This window comes from Panthera pardus, unplaced genomic scaffold, assembly GCF_024362965.1.
Source record: "Panthera pardus isolate Hobbes unplaced genomic scaffold, ASM2436296v1 HiC_scaffold_17, whole genome shotgun sequence".
NCBI classification, from domain to species: Eukaryota; Metazoa; Chordata; class Mammalia; order Carnivora; family Felidae; genus Panthera; species Panthera pardus.
The window spans coordinates 84,420,808-84,445,492 of record NW_026526732.1 but is presented as its reverse complement, the minus strand read 5'-3'; the positions used below and the strand labels follow the sequence as shown (position 1 = coordinate 84,445,492).

Genomic DNA, 24,685 nt, shown 5'->3' with positions numbered 1-24,685 from the left:
ATCCATTTGACATGTTTGGGAAAGATGGAGATGGGTGATGTAACTTTATTCCTGGTGTTCACTGACAGAACATTTATTGAGTGACTGCCATTTGCCTGGCACTATAAATGCAAGGACATGGCCTCTGCCTTGAGTAGCTTTGTCCTCAGATGTCTTGATCTTATGTATATTCTCAAATATATAATTCTGTGTGTTTAAGATAATATCTTACATTAACCAAACTTCTTTTTATTTTGTGTTCTGTGCATTTGGTCTCAAAGCTGTGTTTAGAGAGAAGACCTTCATGCATGGGGATTTGGGGAAAGAAACTTGTGTGAATATTTTTGAAGAAATTGTTTTGGAAGGCATTCTTTATTATTCTCTTCAACTTTATTTTAACCTCTCAGCTAGAACTGGGCTATCTTAATAGGCATTTGACATACATTGTTCCCTTTTGTTGAGTGAGTGATGAATCTCAATTTCTACTTTAGTGTTTGATGAAAACTGATTCTGATCATTTAAAAAATTAATGAATTCATCCTTATGTCTTCAACACCTAGCCAAGTCCTTGTTCACTGAATCAGTGGAGCTATGTGGTCTGCTAATATTATAAATAGAACAAAAGATAATCAATGGATTTTTTTTTATCTCCTGGGACAAACGATTAACATACTATTGAGAACTTATTAACTCTAAAGATTCCGAACCCTTCAAAAATATCCTTCTTTATTTATATTCAAGCAATTTTTGTGGTTTTGACTTTATTAAAGCATGTATCTTATTAATCACTCTTTGGAAATTCTTTTAAGATTAATGGAATTATGTAATAAACATAAATAATGAAATTTAGTTTTAGGAAATATATTTTATGGTAGAATCTTGTTTTCCTGCATTAATTCCATTATTAAAAAGCTGTCATACTTGTCCATGACTGTATTTTTCTTCTTACATATATATAGTTTTTGTAGTTTATATGACAATGATCAATTGAGAATTTTTTATATATTTAAGTATCAGTGCTTATAAGCAGTGAAACTAACTAGGAAATGCCATAGAAAATAATTAGATGGTAAAATGATTTAAATTAATTTATATAATATAACTTAGTAAAAATAATTTAAAATCAGTATGAGGTAAACTTTCTAGTAGCAAGTTCTGTTGGATGGGAAAATGATTTCCTAGTGTGATGTTGAGAATACAGTTCTCCCTAGACATTTGGACAGGAATTGATGAAGTACTAAAATACATGGCAGGAAAGAAAGGCTAGACTGAAGAACCCTTGGGTGAATAATCCATTATGCCTTTTCCATCTGCTTTATGCTGTTCACATTTTGCATTTCTCTATATAAAGTCATTCAGCCACTGGAGGTCTCTGTTTCTCTGTACAACTTTAGCAAGATAAGTATGTGTCATTATTTATAAAAAAAAAAAACTCTTCCTGTAAAAACCCACTAGTATTGAATAAGGGAGGCTGATGGGCTGCATTTCTATTTTTAATAGCTAGAGAATGTATGTAATTCTAGGTATTACAGTCATAGCTTTTGTTTAAACAGGGCAAGATTTGTGGTTATCATTCTAAGGTGTATGAGATTAGATGGATATTCACATTCAGAAATATTCAAGTAACTTGTCTTCAGAGAAGTGGCAAAGCACTGACTATAATTCATGAATTGACTTATCTCATTTTACATGTGGATAATCTCATGTATTTTTCTTTGAAATAAATAAAATAAAAACTGTGTTTAAAAATCCTTTTCCTAAAAAAGGGTTTGAACAAGTTAAGAGAATATTTACCTACAAGCTATCTTTAAATATAATTCCAGACCAATAAAAATTACACTTGAAATTATGTAAGGTTTGAAATACTGAAAATTTTGCTTTTCCTGGGAGCAATCCTTCATAACCATAGACATTAATATTGAAGTTTCATTTCCATATAGAGGTTATTTACTGAACACTTAATTTATGTGATATAGGGTGTATGGAATATACAGGTTAAAAACTCGTATGTTCTAAAGGAATTTCTAAGAGGTAGGTGGTGAGGATAAGAGGAAAATAAAAGAAAGTATGACTTAGCACAAATAAGGTGCTGTAGAGACTCAAAGATGGAAGAGGTCACATCTTCACCAACAGTAACAGAAAACATTCTGCGTGTGTTGGCATTGAAGTGAGTGAGATTTTGATAGACAACTATTTGGGGGGATGGGACTGGGAAGAAGTATAGAGTAGATTTGGGGAACAGGAGGTACATATTGATTGAAGGGTGAATGAAGTATGTGACTTAACAGTGATTTGATTAGTTTTATATATCAGCCTGAGGATTTTGCACTTAATTTAGAGGGGCAAAGGAAGGAATGAAATTTATAATTAATAAATACCTATTATAAGCCATGCTCTGTGCTATTTACTTTGTTCATAATAACACTTCTAAATATTTAACGGACAAAGATGCTGAGGAATAGGGAATTGAAGTGGTATAGCTAAGGTGCCAATTTTGTAGTCAAATTGAATAAGGGAAGAAGAAATGTACACATAGCCTATTTCATCAAATTTAGGATGCCATCATTCTGAGGCACTTTAGGTAGGAAAAAATACTACCAAGTTAAGTGAGGACACATTGATTGTAATATATGCGATTATTTTAGAGATAATAAAATATATGTATTTTAAAGATAGTGTTTTTTTGAATTTAGGAAAAAGTTTATTTTTAAGAAAACAGGAGGAAAAAGAAAAGCTGGTCACCTTAAGTACAATTCAGGAAGAAAGAGCAAAGAGCTCTTTGTTGTAACAATAATATCATATCTTTACATAGTATCTTGTAATTATCAAAGTGTTTTCACATATATTGTTTCACTTCAGACTCACAAAAACTCTGTTTCTATTAATGTATATTTGAAAACAGAAAAATAAGTTGTAGAATATGATATATATTCTAGTTTTTAAGAAAATTGCATGCTATATAATATAATATACATTTTTATTTATAACAATTAAATACTGTTTCACACACATTTGCATAGAAAATTTGTAGAAAGATAACTGTATAGAGTAGCTTCTATCAGAGTGGGCGCGTGAGAAATGGAAAGAGAATAGAGTTTCACTTTATATATAATTTCACATTGTTAGAGATTTTTACCGTAAGCGTGTATTATTTAAAATCCAATACAGATTTTTCAAAATTAAAAAAAACGACAACAGTAAAGACTAAGAGGCACAGAGAGTTTCTGTGATTTTACTAAGTTTGCACTGGTAGTAGATGGTAGAGTAGAGAAGCATTCAGTCTTACAAACTTCACACTCCTTACTGTTCTGTGGACATCGGGTGGGCCAACAATGGCCTACTCATTCAAGAACACAGCAAAAGGAGGCATGGAAAGAAATTTTATTAGAAATTTGACCTTAAAAAGGAATTGATCCTTGGGGAGTTGTGCTGTATGATATAATCTACTGGCTTCTTCAAGTAGCCCTTGTAATACAGCTGCAATAAATAAATATGGATACAAAGGGCAGCTTTGAAGGAGAAAGTCAATAAACAGGACTCCGTGTGAAGATGTGTATGGTTAAAGGTGTTGAAAAAAGAGAAATTATCCTATCCACAAAGTCCAGTTTATAGTAATAGATGTCCATTGACCAGGTGTGTATGAAAGCTAAGGAAAGCAGGACCCCTTTGGATACTCTTATTTCATATTCAAAAGAAACACAACTTAGATATCTCAAAAATTTTTGAAAAGCAATTTAAATGTGTACTAAAGTCAAGTGAAGAGATTTTAAAGGTGAATCTTATTTGTCACATAGAAAACTATCTTAAAATACTTTCTCCATCCATCTCACAGTACCTCAAACATTACTGTTTGGCAGCTACTTCAGCCCCCTGTAATCCTTTCTCAAAACTTCCTAGTATTCACTTTCCAAACTCAGTCCACACTGGCTGTTCCTCTTCTTTTCACTTCTTTCTGTTCTTCTGGCTTATTTTCTCTCACTAGAGTGGTTACTCAGTGGCCACAACACAGCAGAGGCTAGGGAAGCAGATACTAAAACCCCGTTGGAAAGGAAGCCTCCTTGGAAGGAAGGCTTTGGAAATACTTACATAATCAGAATATACCAGGGTCCCATGTGGCCCAGGGTCTGTGTCCTATAACTGTCAAAGAAACAGCAGTCTGACTCTAGAAGCCAAGATAAATAGCGTTGATCTTTAAGTGTTTTTGAAAGAGCGTAGTGCAGAGGTTTCATACAGCACTTTATGTAGAAAGCTTCCTAAAAAATATTTCTACATCTCTCTGTAGCTCCCTCAAGTATCCCATTTGAGGCAAAGGTTAGGAATCCCCAAGTAGGGGAATTCATTAGCTCACCACTTGGGGGAGTGTTGAGGGAGTATGAGTGTAGCTAGTGGTCTGCCTGATAAAGGGTTCATTCACAGCATTCTTTCATTCAGTCTACAAGTGTTCACTGTGATGGGGTTAGGGACACAACAATAAGTATGGCACTTACAGTCTGTGAGGAAAGTAGACATCGAACATTAAAATCGTGATGAGTTATAATAATATCTTACATACATTCAATGCTAACTTTGTGCAGGTCTTATGCTAAAGCCTATACATTAATCTTTATTTAATTGTCTAATATTTCCAAGAAATCAATATGATAAATATAGTTATTACCTACATTCTACAAGTGGGTGTTACATAATAACTTCCTCAGAGTCACACATTTAATAAATGTTGGATCCAGGATTTGAAACCAAGTTTGCCTGATTGCTGATCTGAAGTTCTTAGCCAACGTTAAAGTGTTGTTGCTTTCTGGGAGGGAGGGAGGGAGGAGCCAGAGAAAAATGGTGCCATCATAGAAAGGAACTGAAAAGACTCTGCCTTCATCATTCAGACGTTGGGCTGCCTGCCAACAGCCGACCTCAGGGAATCAAGAAAACTGAATTTACAGAGGAAGACCCTTTGGAGCTGGGTCCCAGAGCATTCTGCTGAAGATCTTGCAGAAGCTGTAAAACAAACAGGCACTTGGCTCATAATTTGAGATGCAAGGTAAGGAACACGAATTCAGTGAGGGGAGATCTAGTCTGGGGAGAGACCTTGTGGCAAGTATATAATCAAGCATTTAAAAGATTGGCAATTTGGTAGGATTCTCCATTTCTCTTTGAGATGTAATAAACTCAACAAAGTCAATACCATCAGCTCTAGCCTCAAACAGTCATTCCTGGAGCAAAATGCACCTCACTGGCTGTGTGGTCTTAGGTAAGTACTTAACTCTTCTGGGCCTCAGTTTACTGAGATCAGTAATTTCAGGTTCAAAACTAATAAGTCTAAGTAGTTCTAAAGATTATGTGAAGTTCTTTATAAAAATTGCTTGGTCCAATAACAGGTACAGAGTACACCATGCAAAAAATGATGGGCGTTCTTGCTGCAGGCTGTTTACAGATTAAATGTTTGCTGTTTTGTTTTCTGTGAACCAGATTTCTTTATAGAGCTTTGTTTTTGAGAATGCATGCAAATAGATCCTGTTGGACTACCCCAGTATATACTGGGTTTTTGGCATAGGAGATGGGGCATTATTAATTTTTGTTGTTATTTTCATCGATACTGTAGCTAACGTTTATGGAGCAGTAACCACGTCAGAGAGTATGCCAGGCACTTTACACGCCCCGTGACATTTCACCATCACAGCGAATATGGGAGGTGGACATTTAGAGACAAGGATACCAGCTTCTGAAACTTAAGTGACTTGCCCACATGCTGGTAGATTTTGGTGCCAGATTTTGAATTCACTTCTGTCTCCTGTGTTTGAAAGGAGGCATTTGCAAGGAGGTGAGCTGGTCTCTTGGGTGGGCAGTGTGGCAGTCAGAGCTTCTCTCCATACACATTTGTGGCCTCCTTCCTGACCCTTCTGGCTATATGCCTTTCCTTGATGCATGCCAGGTCCCTGGGTCCCCACAGAGGAACAGGATCACCCACATGCAGGGGAGGAAAAGGGAGACCTACTTCAGGAGGCCTGGGGCTTTTCATGTGTGTGAAGTATTTCATGCTCAATGGCTCGTCGAAAATCCTTTAAAATGCCTGTGGGCCTCTCAGGTGAAGTATGAGGAATGGATGACTGTCTAGGGAGTGGCAAGACTTGGGGCAGTTCACAGCTTTCCATGTAGTGAGAGCATCCAGCCACTCAGGCTCCATTTCTTCCTGGAAAGTTTCCTTTCTTTTTTCTTTTGGATACTCTATCTGACTGGGATTATCACATTTTGATTTTCTTGGAATGCTTCAGAGTTTGATGGAAAATGGAAAGCTAGTTTGAACGTTCTTTCCCTTTTCAGGGACTTGGAGTCTTATTACTGTATGGTTTTAGCTTTCCATGATTTGTTTTTTAATGTTGTGGTCTACATGGAACTAAGGAATGCATAATGCTATCATTTCGCTTTCCTGGGGTTTCCGTTATTCCTGTTATTGTTTATAATTTTTAACTTACTCTATTTCCAAAAAATGCATGTGAGGTGGTTTCCAATATGGAATGAATATAATACAGTGCAATTATAAAAAAGACTTTCAAATTCAGATCTGAAGTTAAGTAAATGATGATAAATAGATATAGTGATTATCTAGGGTGAGTAAATTATTGCATCTGAGATTTAAATTTAACTTTGAGCTTCTTGGAAAACAAGGTAGGGGCAATATGATGGATTTTACAGCCTTTCTGAACTGAGAAAAGAAGTATACAAGTTGTTTCTGTAGAAGAGAATCCTTCCCGGACAAAAATTCTAGTAGAAGAAATGTGTAAGTTTGTATGTTATAGAAATATATGCAGATATGGATACACATTTGTTTTTATATATGTATGTAGACATATATGTACAGATATGCAAACATGAACATACATAGTAGTTCTTGTGTGTGTATACGTACATACATACATACATACATATATACATACATACATATTGTAGTAGGTAGACTAATGGCTACCCAAAGATGTCCACATCCTATTTCCTAGAATTTGTGAATATGTTAGATTAGAGGAATTAAGCTGCAGATGGAAATAAGGTTGCTAATATCTGACTTTAGAATAGGGAGATTATCTTGGACTATCTGGGTTGGCTCAGTGTAATCACAAGGGTACTTAAAAGTGGAAGAGAGCAGTAGAAGAGGAGGTCGGAGTAGTGCAGTATCAGAAAGTCTCAATCCACTATTGTGGCTTTGAAGATGGAGGAAGAGGACCATGAGCCAAGGGATGTAGGATGTCTCTGAAACTAGAAAAGGCAAGGGAATGGATTCTCCCTTAGAGCTTCCAGAAAGGAATGTAGCCCTGCTGTAACACCTTGATAAGAGCCCTGCCAGTCTTCTGACCTATCCAACTGAAAGGTAGTAAATTTTTACTAAGCCACTACATTTTTGGTAATTAGTAATAGCAACAGTAGAAAACTATTATACACATGTGCACTTGTGCACATACATGGAGAGGTACACACACAGAAATGAACACATATACAGAAGAAAAAGAGGAGAGAGAAGAAAGAAAAATCATTGAAGAAATTTTTATAGAGAATTAAGATACTGCAGTCTAGGCACCTTGATTGCAAAAAATGCAACTTAATTCTCTTTTTTTTATATATGAAATTTATTGTCAAATTGGTTTCCATACAACACCCAGTGCTCATCCCAAAAGGGGCCCTCCTCAATACCCATCACCCTCCCTCCCCTCCCTCCCACCCCCATCAACCCTCAGCTTGTTCTTAGTTTTTAAGAGTCTCTTATGCTTTGGCTCTCTCCCACTCTAACCTCTTTTTTTTTTCCTTCCCGTCCCCCATGGGTTTCTGTTAAGTTTCTCAGGATCCACATAAGAGTGAAAACATATGGTATCTGTCTTTCTCTGTATGGCTTATTTTACTTAGCATAACACTCTCCAGTTCCATCCACGTTGCTACAAAGGGCCATATTTCATTCTTTCTCACTGCCACGTAGTACTCCATTGTGTATATAAACCACAATTTCTTTATCCATTCATCAGTTGATGGACATTTAGGCTCTTCCCATAATTTGGCTGTTGTTGAGAGTGCTGCTATAAACATTGGGATACAAGTGCCCCTATGCAACTTAATTCTCATATAGAAGTACAATCAATTTCTTGACTCCTGGGTATTTAATAGGGTTTTTAGCTTTAGTCCAGACTACAGCAGAATTCTTGATTTTATTTACCTCTTCAAAACTTGTTAACAACAATGATATGCTAACACCACCATCTCCCAGGTACTGAAAGCCTAGAGTTGGGACCATCTCTTACTTATGTCATACCTGTAGAGTGACTTAGGCAATGGTGGGTGTATTTACATTCTGAAATTGAATACAAATCAGGGATTTTTCCTCCTGAGAGCTGATTGTTAAACATTTACCAGAATACCACTACTTATCACAGATTTACCCATCCTAGTAAGTGGCATGACTGTGTACTCAGTTGCCAAAACCTATGGTCATCTTTGGTTCCTCTTTCCCTTATTGTCCATATCTAATCAATCGTCTAGTCTTGCAACCTCTACCTCCAAATGATACGCACTTTTTTTCTATCTCCATGGTTACTGTCCTAGACTAGACTACCAATACATTTTACCTGGATCATTGCCATGGGCTTGTAATGGACCTCCTGGATTCTACTGTTGTGGAACCATCTTTTAAATGTAGACCATATCAAAATCTTTTAAAATGTAGACCATATCAAAATCACTAAATTCTACATCTGAAATCAATTTTACCATATATGTTAACTACCTAGAATTTAAATAAAACTTGAAATAAAAAAAAGTAGATCATATCATGTCACATGACTGCCCTCAGAGTAAAACCCAACCTCCTTAACTTCAGCCTACGATGACTTCCCTTCTTTGCCTCAACATAACTTTCCAGTTTCATCTTGTCTTCACTTCAGCTCTCTCCCTGTGTTTTGGCCACATCATTCTTTCTGTTCCTCAATTCACCAAGATCATTTCTGTCAGAATGCCTTTGCCACGCAGTTCCCTTTGCCATTAATGTCTGTCTCCTTACTCCCATTTCTCTATATGGCTGCCTCCTTCCTCTCATTCAGGACTTAGCTTAAATATCTCCTCCTCAGTGAGACTTTTCCTGACCAATCAACCTAAAGTAGTCTTTAACATTCCTATAATATCACTGTGTGTCATTTCACCTTAGCTCCTGTTCCTACCTACTATTTCCTTGTTCATTTGTAGTGCCTGGCACACAGTAGGCTCTTAATAATTGCTTGTTGAAAGAATGAATTAACTTAGAGTGTTTAAAACACTGGCTCAAAATATGTTCCACACCTAGCTTCTTTCCTGTCTCTGGAGCCTAGTGGCAGAGGGTGGTTGGTAAAAACTGTCAAGCCTTCTGGGAAAAGAAAGTGGAAAATGGTTGGAGTGGCAGAAATATAAGTTAGAAGGTCAAGGAGCCAGAAGAGCTTGGGTGAGAATATTGCAGCCTTGGTAAATGGTATCTAAGTGTCAGATATCAGGATGCAGTTGGTAATTAAGAAGTTCTGAACTGGAAGCAAAAAAAAAAAAAAAAAAGAATGGAGGCAGAAAGATGGGTCAGTCCTGAGTCCAGACAGCCAGGGAGCTAGCACTGGGGCTTAGCTAATCCTTCCCACTTCTATCAGATAGTGCTAGTCTATCCTGAACTCTTTCTGAAGCCCTTCTTTAGCCTTGACTTTGCCCATCTTAAAGCCTAACTCTCATATATCAGATATTACAACCAGATTTCCTCCTAAGAGAAGTTTCAGGAGAGGTAAATACTCCATTGCTAGAGTTCATGTCTCTTCCCTCAATAGAGTGGTAGTTGTGTTCATTCATTGACTTTTATAGTTTCTAGGTGTAAATAGGCAAACTTTTTTTTTCATTGTTACATTAATGATGTTCTCTCAACAGAACTTTCTAAGAATGACTGTTCTTACCCTCCTAGATTCTTATTGTAGAAAGGGCCTTGATCAATTATTTTAACAGTCCCTTTATTTTACAAAGTGCTTATTTGACCTGCTCCAGCTCACAAAGGGAATGGCAGACTCAGGATTAAAATTTCCTCACTTCATGACTACTTAATTTGGAGTCAAAATTGGCATTACACTGTCATCTGAAAAGTGAGAAAGAGACAAATAAGTAAGTAAGTTGCCATCAAGATCAGGGACTGATTAAACAATAACAAAACACTCCAGATGTCTTTTGGAGTGGGTGCAGCTTGACTCCTCTCTTCTTAGGCTTCTGGTTTGCAAACAGTAATGACTAATGACATTCCGAATGTTGGTCACAGGGCCTGGAAACATCCTGAGAGGATTTGGACCAAGTATAGATTAGGATATACTAAATATAATTTTTGTTATAGCATATTATATTATTTTCTAAATCGGCACTTGTAGTCTCTGGTTACTATGTAAGATTTAACTGGATCCTTCATTAGCCAGATGTCTGTTTCTTGACTACTTCAGGTAAAGAGAACTTGGCTGTACTTTTAATAGAACAGGTTTTGTTAGTATTACATAATCTTTACTCTTAGACTCTGCTATAACCTAACAGTTTTAGTTTATTCTCATTTCTTCAAGAAGAGGAATTGGTTATAGCACACCTGGCTTGTACAGATACGGTAGTCTTGAGGGAGGAAAAACTCAAACCATTCATGTAAAACAACTGAAGTAGAACTCGACTATATGATGGTGGTACCAATATGGTAATGATAATTCTCTTTTCCAAGTTCAACCTCAGAGAGTTTGGTGGAAAGATCCTGTTTCCTCAGCTGCTATCTTCAAGTTTTCCTTTTTAATCTTTGAATTGCTTTTTGATAATCTCCCTCTCTCTTTTTTGAGAGTTAAAGTCTTGCAAATTCTTATTAATTAGGTGGGTTCAGAATATGAGAGTGTTCCATTAAGTCAGAGAATTGCTTTCTGAAGTTGGCAATTTAATAAGATTTTTGAAGTTAAGAAGTTCACTGAATTTCTACCATGCACAAAGCACTCTGTCTTCTAGCAGCTTACACTCCAATCAGTATTCTCCTAGTGTGTTTGGAGCCCGGTTTAATGAATTCAAAGAGAAAGGGCATTTTTTTGTTTCCTTTGCCAATTTCCCCAGCTGGACATGCCTCATAAAAAAGAGGAAATTCCATGATAATGGAAATAAAAAATTGGGCATGTTGCCACATTAGGACGGAGGCCACTTCAGGGTGCCATTTAGATGCTGAATCATTCTTGTGGTTCTTTGAATAGCATCTAAAGTTGAATTATAGCAGATGAGAAAAATCCTCTCAGGATAGGAAGAAGAAAATATGTCTTATACATAACCTTTGGCATATTGAAAATGCAGAATACTTAACTTTTACAACTTTATATCTCTTATAGTTCAAAATAATCTGATATGTAGGTAATTAGGGGAGATAACATAGAGGATAGATTTGCAACTGTAATTTTCTTTGGCTTTAGGTGGTAATAAGTGGAAAATACTCATGAATATTATAAATCAAAGGCAATCAAATACTGGGTAGATGAAGCTGAAGGAAGGAGATAATTATATACTGGTAGAAACCAGTATAGAATTGCTGGGAGTTATTTGTTTGCATATTTTTAAAGTAATGTGTGTTTTTTTTTTAAGTTTATTTATTTTGAGAGAAAGAAAGAGTGTGCATATGAGTCGGGGAGAGGCAGAGAGAGAGGGAGAGAGACAATCCCAAGTAGGCTCTGCACTTAGTTGTGCCAAGCCAGACTCAGGGCTCGATCCAACGAACTGTGAGATCATGACGTGAGTCAAGATCAAGAGTCGAATGCTCAACTGCTCAACTGATTGAGCCACCCAGGTGCCCCAATTTATTTGTTTTTTGTATGGTGGCTTTTTCTCTCAAGATCTAAATTTTGGGTGAAGTGTTGTGGTCAGAACTTCATTTAAATCAACAATACTCAATATTTTAGGGTCTCGTTGATTTATATAATAAACATTTTTGGTATGCAAATTGTATTTCAAGACACTGGATTGGGTATTGTGAATATAAGCGTAGAAGTGTCAATCAGACAAAATCTCTGCCCCCATGGAACTTAGAGTCTAGTGGAGAGGCAGATATTGCACAAGTGATTATGAATGTTATGGGTAGTTTGCAGAAATTCAGAACGTTGTGGAATCAAATAACCAGGCAACCTTACCTAGTTTGGTAAGAGGGAGGTTTATATAAGGAAGTGACATTCAAACTAAGAAAGCAAGGATTAGGGGGAGTTAGCCAAATGAAGTGGGGTGTGTGTTCATGTGTGAGAGAGACACAGAGGGATAATGGTGCTGGGTCAGGAAGGAAGAATGAGTTCCAGAAATTCCAGGCAGGGGAAACTGCATGTATGGGAACCTAGATGTGGCTGGAGTTCTCTGAGGTGGGAAGGGAGGTGGGAGAGATGAGGCTGCAGAGATAAACATGGAACGGATCACTCAGGGTCATGCCAGGGATTCGTGCTTCGGCATGAGGGTAATGGGGAGCCTGGGCGGGGGTTTTGATTAGTAAGAATCAGCTGGAAAGGGTGGAAATGAGAGCATCAGTCAATGGCCTGTTGTAGAAATGTAGGTATTTGGGCATTCTGGACTCCTCCTCCTAGCTTAGTTATTAAGTCTTACTTAAGTTATTAAGAAACATCCTTTACGATGTTTCCATCATTTGCCCTCTCCTTTTTCATTTCTAATATGCTTGTGAAAAACAACTTTCTTCCCCAGGTCTTTACCATCTACAATCTGCTTATGAACCACAGGGAAAGAAATTTTCCAAAACACCGAAGACGTATGTATGTCTTCCTCTTTAAAAAAAATGCAGATGCCTGTCTGATGAACCCCAAATGCCCCAGGTGCTTGCTTCCAGCTTCTTTTTACTCCCAACACTTTTGCCCTCAGGTGGGTTGCTTGGCCTCGTTAGTCCTCCTGGTGTTCCCGCACTGCTTCCGTTGGACTTTCTGTGCTTCCACTGCCTGTAGGGACTTTCTTCCTCTTCCCACTTTACTGGATGTCATCTGATCTCAACAAAGCCCCAGTTGCTCTGTGAAGTCCCAGATTTCATCTTCCTTCTTAATTACTCATTCCAGGAAACCCCATGCCACCGTTGTCTTCACTACCACCACCACCTTAATTGTTACTCATTGTTTCAAGTATGTTTCTTGGCTCAATAGTTGTTGTTATGGACTAAAAGAAGAGTTGTGTATCTCCAGATTCATGTGTTGAAACCTCACCCTGCAATATGATGGCATTAGGAGATGTGACTTTTGGGAGGTGATTAGGATTAGATAAGGTCTCAGGGCAGAGCCCTCATGTATGGACTAGTGCCCTTATGAAGAGTAAAGGGAGAACTTGCTGTGCTCAGCTGTGTGAAGGACAAATCTGCATCTACAACCTGAAAACCACTCTCACCAGAGCTTGACCATCCCTGCACCCTGGTCTTGAACTCCCGGTCTCTAGAACTGTGAGAAATAAATTCTAAAGTTTGTAAGCCACTTAGCCTATGGTAATTTGTTATAGCAGTCCTAATTAGGGCAATTGGATTATTTCTACTACAAACACAAAATATACAATAAATGATGAGGAATATTGCTTTTATCAAAGGTAATACTTCTGTCAGCACTTTAGAATAATAAAAAATATCATTTAAATATATTTATGGCTTTGAAACTATTATTTTAGGTTAAAATGGACTTTTTTCTAAAATATGATTTCACTTTAAAATGAATTATATACCTAATTAAATGCATTTTCTTTGAGGAGTAAGTCACTTTTTAAGAAAAAATGATGAATATATTATATATATTGCTTTAGTACAGATGAATAAATTCTTTTCATATTTTGGAAAGAAGAGTCTGTGATTAATGAAGATATATTATGGAAATATTTGTAAATATCTTCTGTTTATAAATGAATTAAGTCCTTCTTCCCTTCAGAATAAATATTATTGCACAACAGAAAGAATATTCTATGCTAAGATGTTCCTTACTGCTCTTCCTATACTGTATTGAACTTAGACAATCACGTGCTATATCAAATCAGAGTCTGATTATTTTGATTAAAAATGACTTTCTGAGCTACCATTTGTTTCTTCATTGAAGTACAGCAAGGTTACTATGTGACTTCATTATTTTGTAGCTCCTCAAGGCCTAAATAGAACTATATTCAACTAGTTATAAGCAGGTTTATATTATCTGGCTCAAACTGCAAAAACAAGGTTTGAAAAATTTGCTCATTCATTACTCCAACAAATATCTTTTGTGATTACAGAGTGTCACATACTGTATTAATTCCCGGAAAATCCCCAACCTTAATGAGGTCTGTTTAGAAAGAAATTAAGGAAAGACAACCAGCCATTACAGCACACAACATATACTTATGACAGGTAGAGACAGAAGAGCTCTAATATGCTCTAGAGTACACTGAGTCCAGGCCATGTCTGATATTTTTGCTGCATTTTGCTGCATAACAGGTTGGCTATAAGGCAGTTTTGTTGCAGAAGATAAAAATCACAAAAAATAAAAGGGGAACATTCATTAAAAAGGACATAATGAAACATGAAAAATGAATAACAATTAAAAAGACTGTGAAATACAAAATATTTGACACTTAAAATGTGTGTAGATTCATGGCAGTGCTGTGCAAATAACTGATTTTATTTTGTGGATTCTTCCTAAGCACTTGTCTTCAATGTCTTTCATTCATAATATACATTTTTTTTTTTTTACTTTGTCTCCTTGTTCAGCATCTCACTTTTTCTTTTTTTGCTAAAATTTCTTCCTTCATTAAAAGAGATATCAGTGGGGTGCCTGGGTGGCTCCGTTGGTTAAGTCTCCTACTTCAGCTAAGGTCATGATATTATGGTTCGTGGGTTCCAGCCCCGCATCGGGCTCTGTGCTAACAGCTCAGATCCTGGAGCCTGCTTCGGATTCTGTGTGTCCCTCTCTCTCTGCCCCTCCCCGACTCTTGCTCTGTCTGTCTCTCAAGAATAAATAAATGTTAAAAAAATAAAATAAAAGAGGTATCAGTTTCCAAATACTAGAATGCATGTTTGTAACTCAGCTTTATATTGTATTGTGAAAGCCTTCTACACTCTTCTTGGCATATCGTCACATATCCCTTGATAGATGCTCCAAAGTTCTTTGGAAAATGTGGGTTCAAAACTCTGTCCCACTGTATAGACTATTATGAGGGCTAAGATTTAATAATATAAAAATGGGAGTACTGCATCAATGGAGAAATGAAACCAAACTGTCAACCAGTTGAAACCAGTAAACTGTCAACCAGTTATTTTTTTTGTCTTTTATGGCAAAATTGCCTTACAGGTAATTAGTTCTACAACAAAAACGCTTATGGTGGAAATGCGTGCCACAAAGATGCTCCAGGTAGTGAAACTACCTGGAACCAGCCTGGGCATTAGGGAAGACTTTTAGAAGAAGGTGAACACAATGAGGTATTATTCAAAGGGGACAGCAGGTGCTAAGGTCCTATGGTGAGAGAACAGTCTTGGAATCAGGGGCGAGGAGGTGGGGGCCAGGTTCAGAAGGAGTACATGTTCCAAGGGTGTTCTGTACAGAGCCATGTTCGAGAAGTTTGGACCTTTGAGGAGAAGGTCTTCCCTTACCCAGTGAAGCTTTTTTTTTTTTTTTGTAAATTTAAGAGAGATTTTTAAAGAGGAAGTTACCTTCAAGTTAACCAGCCAAGATTTTTATAATACAGAGTTTGTTTATTCTTTACATAAGCAGGGCTAAAGATTTTGTCCTTTTTCCAGCCTCCTAGAGACTTTTTTTTAAAGCACATGGGTATGATCCTCACTTAGAGGGAAAGAGGTACTGATCCCAGTTGCTGGAAAGCAGTACTTCTGCAGCAAGACTTTATCCTCTGGAAGGAGGATGTCTATGTCTAGAATGGAGCTGTAGAAGAATTGTTTATATGGGGCTCAGAATTATTTTAACAAGACAAGAAATGTGATGTGTTGAGGGAATGGGAACTAATATGTGTTATGCCTGAAGACTGAAATCTTGTTAGCTGCTTTGACAAAGTATTTTCTTTTCTTTTTTTTAAAAATATAATTTATTGTCAAATTGGTTTCCATCCAACACCCAGTGCTCATCCCACCAGGTGCCCTCCTCAATGCCCATCACCCACTATCCCCTCCCCCCTACTCCTATCAACCCTCAGTTTGTTCTCAGGATTTAAGAGTCTCTTATGGTTTGCCTCCCTCCCTCTCTGTAACATTTTTCCCCCTTCCCTTCCCCATGGTCTTCTGTTAAGTTTCTCAGGATCCACATAAGAGTGAAAAGATATGGTAGCTGTCTTTCTCTGCCTGACTTATTTCACTTAACATAGTACCCTCCAGTTCCATCCACGTTGCTACAAATGGTCAGATTTCATTCCTTCTCATTCCATTGTATATATACACCACATCTTCCTTATCCATTCTTCAGTTGATGGACATTTAGGCTCTTTCCATAATTTGGCTATTGTTGAAAGTGCTGCTATAAACATTGGGGTACATGTGCTCCTATGCATCAGCATTCCTGTATTCCTTGGGTAAATTCCTAGCAGTGCTATTGCTGGGTCACAGGGTAGACATATTTTTAATTTTTTGAGGAACCTCCACACTGTTTTCCAGAGTGGCTGTACCAGTTTGCTTCCCACCAACAGTGCAAGAGGGTTCCCGTTTCTCCACATCCTCACCAGCATCTGTAGTCTCCTGATTTGTTCATTTTAGCCACTCTGACTGGCGTGAGGTGTTATCTCAGTGTGGTTTTGATTTGTATTTCCCTGGTGAGGAGTGATGTTGAGCATCTTTGCATGTGCCTGTTGGCCATCTGGATGTCTTCTTTAGAGAAGTGTCTATTCATGTCTTCTTCCCATTTCTTCACTGGATTATTTGTTTTTTGGGCGTGGAGTTTGGTGAGTTCTTTATAGATTTTGGATACTAGCCCATTGTCTGATATGTCATTTGCAAATATCTTCTCCCATTCTGTCAGTTGCCTTTTAGTTTTGTTGATTGTTTCCTTTGCAGTGCAGAAGCTTTTTATCTTGATGAGGTCCCAATAGTTCATGTTTGCTTTTAATTCCTTTGCCTTTGAAGATGTGTCCAGTAAGAAATTGATGCGGCTGAAGTCAAAGAGGGAAAAAACCGCTTTCTCCTTTAGGGTTTTGATAGTTTCCTGTCTCACATTCAGGCCCTTCATCCATTTTGAGTTTATTTTTGTGAATGGTGTGAGAAAGTGGTCTAATTTCATTCTTCTGCATGTTGCTGTCCAGTTCTCCCAGCACCATTTGTTAAAGAGACTGTCTTTTTCCCATTGGATATTCTTTCCTGCTTTGTGAAAGATTAGTTGGCCGTACATTTGTGGGTCCATTTCTGGGGTCTCTATTCTATTCCGTTGGTCTCTGTGTCTGTTTTTGTGCCAATACCATGCTGTCTTGATGATTACAGCTTTGTAGTAGAGACTAAAGTCTGGGATTGTGATGCCTCCCGCTTTGGTCTTCTTCAATATTACTTTGGCTATTCGGGTTTTTTTTTGTGATTCCATACTAATTTTAAGATTGTTTGTTCTAGCTTCGAGAAGAATGCTGGTGCAATTTTGATTGGGATTGCATTGAATGTGTAGATTGCTTTGGGTAGTATTGACATTTTAACAATATTTATTCTTACAATCCATGAGCATGGAATGTTCTTCCACTTCTTTATATCTTCTTCAATTTCCTTCATAAGCTTTCTATAGTTTTCAGCATACAGATCTTTTACATCTTTGGTTAGGTTTGTTGCTAGGTGTTTTATGGTTCTTGGTACAATAGTGAATGGGATCGGTTCCTTTATTTCTCTTTCTGTTGCTTCATTATTAGTGTATAAAAATGCAACTGATTTCTGTACACTGATTTTGTACCCTGCGACTTTGCTGAATTCATGTATCAGTTCTAGCAGACTTTTGGTGGAGTTTGTTGGGTTTTCTATGTAGATATCATGTCATCTGCTAAAAGTGAAAGTTTGACTTCATCTTTGCCAATTTTGATGCCTTTGATTTCCTTTTGTTGTCTGATTGCTGATGCTAGGATTTCCAACACTGTGTTAAACAATAGCGGTGAGAGTGGACATGCCTGTCATGTTCCTGATCTCAGGGGGAAAGCTCTCAGTTTTTCCCCATTGAGGATGATAGTAGCTGTGGGCTTTTCATAAATGGTTTTATGATGTTTAAGTGTGTTCCTTCTATCCTGACTTTCTCAAGGGTTTTTATGAAGAAAGGATGCTGAATTGTGTCAAATGCTTTTTCTGCATTGATTGACAAGGATCATATGGTTCTTATCTTTTCTTTTATTGATGTGATGTGTTACATTGATTGATTTGCAAATATTGAACCAGCCCTGCAGCCCAGGAATGAATCCCCCTTGATCATGGTGAATAATTCTTTTTATATGCTGTTGAATTTGATTTGCTAGTATCTTAGTGAGAATTTTTACATCCATATTCATCAGGGATAAAAGCATTTTCAAGTCCGTTTTTATAATCATGATCATAGTTGGGTATTTTCCCTAACATTTTTCATTATTAGGGACTCTAATCCCTTACAATTATGAGCAGAGACAGAGGAAAATAAAGAAGGATCGGAACTGCCCCCAGGAAGCTTTGCCTTATTTCTCATCCCATATCATCTTTGCCAAAATTTGAAGAACACTGGCTTGATTTGAGGAGCTCTTTAACTGGTTCCAAAGGGCCATTGAGTCCAATTCATACAAATTGGAGAGATGGAGTAACTGAGACAAGTTCCAAAGTTCCTTCTAGGGATTTAGAATATAGAATGCTTATTTTAGGAAAAAAAATTCTGCCAAGTTTTCATTTTTCTTCCTTCTTCCTTAATGTTGATGTAGATTTAAGCTTTGGCTTTTCAATGTATATTTGAAGTGACCGTCCGTATGGAATAGCATCCAGTAGAATAAAAAAGTATTTCCAGATGCTATTTTCTTTTTTTGGAACCAAATGTTAGACTTGGAAGAAGCAGAGGGGTTTTGCTACCTGACATTGCAGCTCCCCTGAATGACTGCCTGTGCCTGCCACTGCAGCAGACAAAGCAGATGGCAGGTGGCCCCATCCCCACAGCTTTTTTTCTCTTCAGTGTCCATCTCAGAGACTCCTGAGCCTTAGGGAAGCCAGTGTCTTTCTGAGTTTTGGGTGGTCTTCATGTCTTCCTCCTTCACTATTACAAGAAACTACCTTCATGAATGTGAAGGTGTCTGGTGAGAGCTGCACAGGTTGACTGTACGTAAGGTAACAGATTTTACTTCACAACCTTCTGGACTTCCAGAAGCACTATCCCTAACGGCCATGCAGAGTTGAAATTGAGGCAGCACTTTGTAGGGTGTGTTCCCCAAACACCTGGAAGTCTTTGGCCTGGGACGTTATTAGTCCTTGACCAAAATTTCCTTGCTCTGTCCTTTACTATGAGATTATATCTTTTACACTTTCTTTGATACAAAGATGGTAATAGAAAATGGTAGAAATTTGTATTTTTAAGTTGAATTTTAGAGAAACAAAGAGTTGGCAATTATTTGGGTCAGTACTAAAAAAACCTATCAAGAACTATGAAGGGTCTGAAGTTTTACTATACCTGCAAGCTAAAAAGTTAATATATTACAGTTTCATGGATCCTGACAGAAGATAAGTGACTCCTGAGTTAGAGACAAAAGACTTATTTTCATGGCAAAATGAACAGCATGGGCATCAGCATATTTGTATCTGTTCCTTGAGTCCTAAGGGTAATACAAAGAGGGCCAGATGGCACAGGCACGTGCACTGTGAGTAGCATGAGAAAAGAGGAGACTTGAGTTTATGGAACTTGAATCTTTTATAATGGACAATAAGCATGCCTGCCCTTTGGTCAGGAGAGAGATGATGCCATCTCCACCCTGCAAAGCTATTTGCTATCTATCATTCTTGAAGAGTCTGAAACAAGAATCAGTAAGTGTCACATACAGAAGAACAAAGAACCATGACATTTTTTTTTCTCAACAAAAAATAATTTTTCTAGTTGGCCAAATCTGTAAGTCTGAAAACTACTGAACTAGATGTAATTCCAGAGAATAAGGAGAAGGGGGGGGGGAAGAAAAAAGAAAGAGGACAGTCATTTTGTGCAAGTGTGTGGAGGTGACAAAAATTCTTCCTGAGGTTCTTTATCTACTAATTCTATGTAATTAACCAGCTCTTAAAGTTAGTTTTATATTCTGTGTGCTATTAGTAGGAATAATGGCTTTAATTATTTTTTCAACAATTAACTTATAGCCATAATGATTCTAAAGTGTAGCCTGTAATAATGTAAACATTTTGGATCATGTGATATCTATTAAATAAGTGGCTCTTGAATTCAAATTGATAATATTAACATTAGCAGTTTTTGAAAAGGTATGATAATTTTACATTTTTGTGAAGAGTTCATTGAAATTTTCAAAACAGTTTAAAAAATTACTGTTGAAGAGGTAATGTGAATCTTGGGGAGAAAAAATGGGACCACTTACTATAAGCGTCTTATATGAAGTCGTCCTCAATGTAACTACTCTGATTTTTTAATATTAAGATTTTAGTTTGGTTAGGATTGAATCCAGTCAGAAATAGTGGTGTGTTTCCAAAGAATACATGCTAAGGAAGGTTATGGGTACTGACTAGATGTTAGACCTACTTGCTTGAAGAAAGAGGAAAGAAACTTCTGTAGAAGCTGGAAAAAAAGACCTTAGGCTTTTGTGGAAGGAGTTATTTAAAGAAAATAGATTTCCAGGAAGCATTTTCATCAAAGGTACTAGAATATACATTCTGAAGCTTTATGTGACTTTTGAGTACATGACTAATCTGCTGAGATTTGGGGAATTCTCTCTCTCTCTCTCTCTCTCTTTTTTTTTTTTTTTGTTCATTTTTGAGAGGGAGATGGCGTGACTGGTGGAGGGGCAGAGAGGGGACAGAAGATCTGAAGTGAGCTCTAGGCTGACAGCAGTGAGCTTGATGCGGGGCTTGAACTCCTTAACTGTGAGATTGTGACCCGAGCTGAAGTGGGACACTTAATCCACTGAGTCACCCAGATGCCCGGAGATTTTGGGATTTATAAATCACTTTGGTAAGTGTGTAGAAAATAGATTTTCAGTAATAAAATTTCAAAAAGTCCTTATGACAGGATTCATAAAATCCCTCTAATATGCCAAGTAATGGATAAGAGACATAAGTAACACATTTTCCATTCTTTCGGGAGCAATTACCATGAACTGCAAACCAGAACAATAATGGTTAAATGAAAGACGTGGTTTAAGGAGAAATATGGAAAAGAAAGAAAAACAAAACAAAACAAAACTGTGCTGATTTTCTAAAGGGAATTATTCTGCCTGATGGTTGATTGCCAAACCATATGATTCTAGAGCATCTTTTTATCAAATGGAGAAGCTACACACTGCCATTTACTGTTAATCACAGCAGTACATGAAGGGGCTTTCCTTTTAAGAAATGCAAGAAACATTGACTTGAAAACATTGATAAGACTTGTGGCATCATGGCTAGTGGGGCAAAAGATGGGGAAGGAAAAGTTAAACAGATTAAAGAACGAGACAATAAGATTCTGTTTTTTTTCTAACACCAAAGTATGTTTGTGAGAAAGTGGTAATTACATTCCTAGTAGATTTTTGAAAGTGAGGACACTTTATGCATGTAGCCTAACTGGTATTCCCTTAATGGGAAACCTGGTGGCTTGCTCTGTGGTGCCAGTGAAATGAAATTCTATGGGGAAGGGGTGGGTAGGAGAAGAGGCAGCATGCTTTATGTCTGCCTGCCTACTATGGCTCCGCCTCAGCAGACTGGGACCAGGCCTGGGCTGGTGGAAAGTCTCTGAGCACAATAGTTTTGTCCCTACTGTCCAGTGTCTATGGGGCATAGGTGTTTGGGTGTGTAAATTTAAAGCCTTTTCTCTTTCCTTATTCTAGTGCCTCAAAAGGAGGTAGAGTGGAATTCTCAGTGAAATACCATAGTGCTTTTGGTGGGAGGAATAAGGGATCATCAGGAAAACCTTTCTATAGAAACTTTCTGATGAGGTGCATGCTCTCATTCTTTTCCCTCCAATAATGTTGGTGGGTAAATACCAGACTTTATGGTGTCTTCAGTTTAAGGGATAACCCAACTCCTGTAATTCCTAATCAGCATCAGGATGAGACCAATGGGCAATGGAATTGGTTGTATACACTGGCTCAGCATGCTAGCTGAGCTCTTTGCTTTAGGATGGCTCTCTTATCTGGGTCTCTGTTGGCTTACTCTAGCAAAAGTGGAGATGAACTAGAATTACAAGGCCAGCATTTGAATATGGGCAGGCTGCTTGCCTGCTGTCTGAGCCTTGTGCTGAAGGGGAAATGATGCCCTGGAGGCACAGGAGGAGTTTCTCCTGGAATTGTGCAAATCACTGAGTAATGACCAGTATCTAATGCAGACTTCAGTCTGTTCTCCAGAACATGGTAAGCACCCTGTAAATATCTGATGACTGGATGAATGAATGATGTCCCTTTCACTGAGGGACCTTGTGCTGTAGTAAATGCTTGGTCAAAGATTTGGGGATGTGGGCTTCTGATCAAATTTTCGTCCATTAGAGATGTAATAGACAGCTATCTAGTCCTAGAAAACCCATAACATATCTATGACTGTATCTCTAAAACCTGGTTTTATGAGCTGTCAGGTAACTCTCAGAAATATAACATTCCAGGCCAAGTCAGTCTCCAGCCCCATTTCATATTTTAATTTATTTCAGGATGGTCATGATGATTTCTAATTTGACCTAAGTCTCCTTAAGCCTTTGTAGATGCCAATAGGGGAAGCAAAACTGATTTTTACCATTGTATTTTACCTGATATTCTTGAGACATTTAGAACTGATCAGGTCTAGGATGAGAAGACATGATCTGTATTTACTGGGTACCTACTGGATACCTGGCACTAGCACAGATTATGAGAAACCAGGAGGACAACTTTATGATCTCTACCTTCAAGAGTTCCCAGTCTGGTGGAGGAAACAAGTAGGGCAACAACTAATATGTGTGTTTAATTAAAACTTTTCCTCAAAGATGCCCAATTTTAGGCATTATGACATAAAACAGCTGGACTGTGAATACCCCAAGGCATTGATTGCTAGTATATTTCCAGTACCCAGTATAGTACCTGGCATATCGTAGAAGCTCAATAAAAGATTGTTGAATGAGTGAAGGAAGGAGTTACAGGGTGCAAGCTTAATAGGACTATGCCATAAAAAAGAAAATGTAACACATAGGAAGAAAACCAGAATAAAGACTCAGTAACTAGTGATACTGAGCAAGGTTATAAAACACAATTTTGTCACAAAAATCAAACATTTAAATAAATTACTTCAGTTATCCAAAATAAGTTAAAGATCTCATACACTGTGATGACACAGCCCCAGTTTTTTTATTCTGTGGCAAATATGTAACTGAAATTAATGTACGAAATATATCATTTTTTAAAAAAGAAACCTTTCATATTCTTCTCTTGAGGAATAATATTACTTTCAAGTTTATTTGATATTTGTAATATCTGAATTTACTTTTGGGGGGTTAAGTTTTTTGGAAGTGTGAGAGAAACAGGAGAAATCGCTCTTACAAAAGACACAGTCTTGTGTATTAATTTAGGAAGTTGTATTTTAAACAAGTGGTTAGATACAGTGCTGATGCATAGGGGCACTTGTACCCCAGTGTTTATAGCAGCACTTTCAACAACAGCCAAATTATGGAAAGAGCCCAAATGTTCATCAACTGATGAATGGATAAAGAAATCGTGGTTTATATACACAATGAACTACTATGTGGCAATGAGAAAGAATGAAATACGGCCTTTTGTAGCAATGTGGATGGAACTGGAGAGTGTTATGCTAAGTGAAATAAGTCATATAGAGAGGAACAGATACCAAATGTTTTCACTCTTATGTGGATCCTGAGAAATTTAACAGAAGACCATGGGGGAGGGGAAGGAAAAAAAAAAGTTAAGAGAGGGAGGGAGCCAAACCATAAGAGACTCTTAAAAACTGAGAACAAACTGAGGGTTGATGGGGTGTGGGAGGGAGGGGGGGGTGATGGGCATTGAGGAGGGCACCTGTTGGGATGAGCACTGGGTGTTGTATGGAAACCAATTTGACAATTTCGTATTAAAAAAAATAAATAAGTGCTTAGAACATCCATCATTTTCAGCAGCAGCTAAACATGAAAATTGCTTTCTGTAGCACAAGGAATACTTTCCACTTAAAATACAGAGCAATACATTTTTCTTCAAAAGCATTTTTCTTGGTTACAGGTCTGGTTTCTTTTTCCTTAGGTTCTAGGATTTTCTGACAGCCCAGTGATAAAGGTTATTTCCCCCCAGAAACTTGCATAAACTTGGAATAGAAAGATTGGCTTTTTGACCAAATGTTCTCAGGAAAACCAATTGGTAGAAAAGCATACTGACCCTTCTATATGTTGCTTTCAGACTTTCTTACCTTAAAATGTCTCTGAAACAATCAGTTCATGGCATGGCTTCTAGGTTCATCTGCTTAGGGAGCTACCGGTGCCAGAAAAAGTAGTTTTGCTTTTAAAAATCAAATGTGCATTAGTGTGGGCCAAATGTACTGGCAAGAAGTGTTTTCAAGGACAGTGTAGTGGTTTCTGGGGTGGAACTAAGGGATGAGGACCGGTGCATTCTGTCAGATAACAATTGA

General features: G+C 37.5%; 1 long non-coding RNA gene across 1 annotated transcript in view; it reads left to right on the top strand.

Moving 5' to 3' along the window:
• The first annotated feature begins 4,823 nt into the window (after positions 1-4,823).
• LOC109263303 (uncharacterized) overlaps positions 4,824-24,685 on the top strand; it is a 284,420-nt gene continuing 264,558 nt past the window's right edge. Inside the window, exon 1 of the long non-coding RNA XR_002078146.2 lies at positions 4,824-5,011. This is a non-coding gene — a long non-coding RNA (uncharacterized LOC109263303). The remainder of the gene's footprint in view (positions 5,012-24,685) is intronic.